This window comes from Sciurus carolinensis, unplaced genomic scaffold, assembly GCF_902686445.1.
Source record: "Sciurus carolinensis unplaced genomic scaffold, mSciCar1.2, whole genome shotgun sequence".
NCBI classification, from domain to species: Eukaryota; Metazoa; Chordata; class Mammalia; order Rodentia; family Sciuridae; genus Sciurus; species Sciurus carolinensis.
The window spans coordinates 1447882-1453881 of NW_025920122.1; positions in this window are offsets into that span (position 1 = coordinate 1447882).

Sequence of the window (6000 nt, forward strand, 5' to 3'; positions counted from 1 at the left end):
TAGACACAGGGTCTCACTGAGTTTCTTAGCACCTCACTGTTGCTGAGGCTGGCTTTAAAAAAATTAATTTTATTTGTTTTAATTAGTTGTACATAACAGTAGAAAGCATTTATACATTTTGAAGAATCATCCATAAATAGGGTGCAATTTCTCATTTTTCTGATTATACATATTGCAGGATCACATCAATCACGCAGTCATACAAGTACATGAAGTAATAATATCTGTTTCACTTTATAAAAATTCATTCCCCCATACCCCTTCCCCTCCCTTTACTCCCCTCTACCTAATATGAAGTAACTATTCTTCCCTATTCCCCACCCTTATTGTGAATTAACTTCCACATATCAGAGAAAGTATTTGGTCTTTGATTTTTTTTGGTTTTGCTTATTTCACTTAGCATGGTATTCTCTAACACCATCCATTTACCAACAAATGCCAGAATTTCATTCTTCTTTAAAGATCTGTAATATTCCATTGTATGTATGTGTGTGTTTGTGTGTGTGTACATGTATTATATATATCACATTTTCTTTATTCATTCATCTGCTCAAGAGCATCTAGGTTGATTCCATTGTTTAGCTATTGTGAATTGAGCTACTATAAACATTGATGTGACTGTGTCACTGTAGTATGTTGATTTTAAGTTCTTTGGGTATAAACCGAGAAGTGGGATAAATGGTGGGTCAAATAGTGGTTCCATTGCAAGTTTTCTGAAGACTCTCCGTACTGCTATCCATAATGGTTGTATCAATTTACATTCCCACCAGCAATGTATGAGTGAACCTTTTTCCCACATCCTCGCCAATGTTTATTGTTACTTTTATTCTCGGTGATTGCCATTCTGATTGGAATGAGATGAAATCTTAGTTTTGATTTGCATTTCTCTAATTGCTAGAAATGTTGAACATTTCTGCTTGATTGGTTGTATATCTTCCTCTGTGAAGCATCCATTCAGTTCCTTAGCCCTTTTATTTTTGGGTCATTTGCTTTTTTTGGTGTTAAATTTTTTGAGTTCTTTATATGTCCTAGAGATTAATGCTTTATCTCAGGTACATGTGGTAAAATTTTTCTCCCAATCTGTAGTCTCTTTTCACATTATTGATTGTTTCTTTTGCTGAGAAGACACTTTGTAATTTGAGTCCATCCCATTTATTGATTTTTTATTTAACTTCTTGTGCTTGGGAGTCTTGTTAAGGAAGTCAGGTCCTAGGTGGACATGGTGAAGATTTTGGCCTACCTTTTCATCCAGTAGTCAGTAGGGTGTCTGTTCTACTGCCTGAGTCTTGGATTCACAGTGATGTTGAGTTTTGTGCATGCTGAGAGATAAGAGTTTGATTTCATTTTGTGACATGTAAATTTCCAGTTTCCCCAGCAACATTTTTTGAATAAGCTATTTTTTCTCCAGTGAATGCTTTTGGCACTTTTGTCTAGTATGAGATACCTGTATATATGAGCATTTGTCTCTATGTCTTCTATTCTATACCATTGGTCCACATGTCTGTTTTGTTGCCTATTCCATGCAGTTTTTTTTTTTTTTTTTTAACTTGCAAAAATATTTTAATAGTCATCAGGGAAACAGATTAAAACTGCAGGTGGGACACAAGCCTGCAGGAGAAACATGACACTCAATACCCAGTGTCCTGCGGGTGACGGGCACAGCCCCTTAGAGAGCTTGTGGGCAGCAGCAGTGGAAGGAAGTGCACCCAGGAACACCCCTTCCACCCCTAGACCAGAAACCCAGACATGTGACCCAGATGACAGGTGGGGGCAGCAGTCAGATGTGAAAGTAGCCAGAGCCAGGACCCACACATTCAGTGGTCTCCTGGACCTGGTCTGTCCGAGTCCTCAAGGTCACCTTCCTCTGGGTCTGCAGAGGTGGAGGCAGAGACTGAGAGTCTCTTGAAGGCATCCAGGGTCTCGGTCTCTGAGGGGTCAGAGGTGCCGGGGCCCGAAGGCTGGGCACTGCCTGGGGGATCCTTGCAGGCCTGGTCCTGACTGGGGAAGCCGGGCTGGTCCTCTGGGGGGCCGTGCAGAGGGGTGGTACCCATGATGCCCATTTTCTTGAGGTCCAGGTAGACCTGGTCGGTCTCCCGCAGGCCGAGTTCATACTTGAGCAGGTCTTCCATGGTCCAGGACCAGGACTGTCTGAGGAGCTGTCTCCTTTGGGCAGAGTACGGTGCCCAGCGACAGCGTGAGATGTCATAAGGGTTCTCGGGGGCCCTCTTGATGGTCACGGTATGCCAGGTAGTGGGGGATGAATAGACGTAGTCCTGCTGGGCGCGGTCAGGCGTTCCTTCCCTGGGGAGACTAGAGAAGATGATCATGGTCTTTGTACTCTGGCCCAGCTCACTCGGCAAACCATCAGGTTCTCCCATGGTTGCTGCTGCTCCCTCTCCAGGTGCGTCGCAGTTTTTTATTAATATAGCTCTGTAGTAGTTTGAGGTCTGGTATTGTGATGCCTCCTGCTTCACTTTTCTTGCTAAGAATTCCTTTGTCTATTCTGGGTCTCTTATTTTTCCAAATGAATTTGATGATTGCTTTTTCTAGTTCTGTGAAGAGAGTCTTTGGGATTTTTATAGGAATTGCATTACATTTGTGTAACACTTTTGGTGGTATGGTCTTTTGATAATATTAATTCTGCCTATTCCAGAGTTGGGAGGTCTTTCCATCTTCTAAGTTCTTTCTCAATATGTTTTTCTAGTGTCCTGTAGTTTTCATTGTAGAAGTCTTTTACCTCTTTTGTTATATTGATTCCCAAGTATTGTTTTTTGAGATTGCTATGAATGGCGTAGTGTTCTTTATTTCTCTTTCAGTGGATTCATTACTGATGTATAGGAATGTGTTTGATTTATGAGTATTGATTTTATATCTTGCTACTTTGCTGAATTCATTTATTAGTTCTAGAAGATTTTGGGTAGAATTTTTTTGATCTTCCAAATACAGAATCATATCATTGGCAAATAGTGATAGTTTGAATTCTTATTTGCCTATTTGTGTACCTTTAATTTATTTCTTCTGCCTAATTTCTCTGACTGGAGTTTCAAGGACAGTGTTGAGTAAAAGAGATGAAAGAGGGCATCTTACTCTTGTTCCAGTTTTTATGGGAAATACTTTCAATATTTCTCCATTTAAAATTAATATTGGTCTTGGGTTTAGCATGTATGGCTTTTGTGATTTTGAGGTATGTTCCTACTAGTCCTAGTTTTTCTTGTGTTTTGAACATGAAGGGTGCTGAATTTTGTCAAATGCTTTTTCTGCATCTATTGAGTAATCATATGATTCTTGGTTTTAAATCTGTTAATATGATGAATTGTGTTCATTGATTTCCATATGTTGAACCAACCTTGCATCCCTGGGATGAACCCCACTTGATCCTGTTGCACAGTCTTTTTCATATGTTTCTGTATGTGAGTTGTCAGAATTTTATGAGAATTTTTACATCTAGGTTCTTCTGGGCTGTTGGTCTGAAGTTTTCATTCCTTGATGTGTCCTTGTCTTGTTTTGGTGTCAGCGTGGTTTTAGACTCATAGAATGAGTTTGGAAGGATTCCTTTCTTTTCTATTTCATGGAATAATTTGAGGAGTATTGGTGTTAATTCTTTTTGAAATTCTTGTAGAACTCTCAGCTGAGAATCCATCTGATCCTGGGCTTTTCTTAATTGGTTGACTTTTAGTGGTGTGTTCTATTTCATTACTTGAAATTGTTCTGTTTCAATCGTGTATGACCTCCTGATTCTGTTTAGGTTAGGCTTGTCTAGAAATTTGTCAATGTCTTCTATGTTTTCTATTTTACTGGAGTATACATTTTCTTAGTAGTTTCTAATTCTCTTTGGTATTTAAGTTTTCTCCATTGTGAAATTTCCTTTTTCATCAAGTATTTTAGTAATTTGGGCTTTTTCTCTTTTTCTCTGTTAGTGTTGCCTAGGGGTTTTTCAATTTTTTTGATTGTTTTCAAAGAACCAACTAATTTTTTCAAATTTTTTCAGTTTTAATTCCATTGATTTCATTTCTGATTTTATTTATTTCCTGTCTTCTAATGGTTTTGTTGTTGATTTGTTCTTCTTTTTCTAGGACTTTGAGATGTGATGTTAGGATATTTATTTGTTGCCTTTATATTCTATTAATAAATGAGCTCAATGCAATGAACTTTCCTCTTAGTACTGCCTTCATTGTGTCCCATAGATCTTGATATGTTGTATCGGTGTTCTCATTTACCTCTAAGTATTTTTTCATTTCATCCTTGATTTATTCTACAATCCATTCATCATTGCATAATGTATTGTTTAGTCTCCATGTGTTAGAGTAGCTTCTATGTTTTTATTGTATTATTTGTTTCTAATTTTAATCCATTGTGATCTGATAGAATGTAGGGTATCATCTCCATTTTTTTTTTACTGTGTTTGTGGCATAAGATACAGTCTATTTTAGAGAAGAATCCATGGGCTGCTGAGAAAACAATGCATTTGCTTGTTGATGGATGAAATATTTTAGAAGTGTTAAGTCTAAATTTCTGATTGTATTATTTAGTTCTATAGTTTCTTTATTTACTTTTTGTTTAGAAGATCTGTCCAGTAGTGAGAGAGGTGTGTTATACTCATCCAGTATTCATGTGTTGTTTGGCCTACCTTTTATTTGATTCCTGACATTGAGAATGGTTTGTCTGACATTCATAGATGCTCCATTGTTTGGACCATAAATATTTACAATCATTATGTCTTGCTGCTATGTAGTTCCCTTCAGTAGTATGAATTGACCTTCTTTGTCCCTTCTGATTAACTTTCGCTTGACGTCTACTTTATCTGACATGAAGATTGAAGCCCCTGCTTGTTTAAGCAATCCATATGAGTGATATATATTTTCCCATCCTTTCAATTTCAGTCTATGAATGTCTTTGCCTATGAGGTGAGTCTCTTGGGGGCATCATATCTTTGGGTCTTATTTTTTTAATTCAATCTGAAAGTCTATGTCTTTTGATTGATGAGTTTAGTCCATTAATATTCAACATTATTACTGAGATATGACTTTATTACTTGTCATTTTGGTGTTATTTTGACTTTTAATTTGATTTAGATTCTCTTTTGACTATTCCTTTAGTTTCTCCCTTTGCTGGTTTTCACTTTTTTTAAATACTTCATCTTCATGTAATATTTTGTTGGCAGTATTCTGTAGTGCAGGCTTTCTATTTGTGAATTTTTAACTTTTGTTTATCAAGGAAGGTTTTCACATTTATCTCCATATCTGAAATTAATTCCACTGGATATAAAATTCTTGATTGATATCCATTTTCTTTCACAGATTGAAATATGTTGTTCCCTGGCATCCTAGCTTTGAGGGTCTGGGTTGCAAAATCAATTCAGATCCGAATTGGTTTTCCCGTATACATAATTTGCTTTTTGCTTTTTTTCTCTCATGGTCTTTAAGATTTTATCCTTAGTCTGTATTTAGTTATATTCATTATAATGTGTCTGGGTCAGGTCTGCTGTAGTTTAGTTCATTTGGGGTCCTGTAAGCCTCCTATATTTGATTTTCCATTTCATTTTTTCTGTGTGGGAAATTTTCTGGTATTATATCATTGAAAACTTTGTGCATTCCTTTGGTTTGTAGGTCTTCTCCTTCTTCTAGCCTGGTGAATCTTAAAATTGGTCTTTTGATGTTATCCCATAATTTCTGGAATTTCTTTTCATGGTTTCTTACCATCTTCACTGCATTGTTGACTTTATTTTCAATATTAAATATTTTGTCATCATTGTCTGAGGTTCTGTCTTCAAAATGGTCTAGTGTGTGGTGATACTTTCCATTGAATTTACAATTTGATTTATTGATTCCTTCATTTTGAATATTTCTGCTTTTTTTCACAGTCTCTAACTCTTCATTGAAGTGATCTTTCACTTCCTGCATTTTCTGTTTGATTTCACTGTTTACACCATCCTTTACTTCACAGATCAGATTAACTATGTATATTCTAAACTCTGTCTCGGACATTTCTTCTATTGTGTTG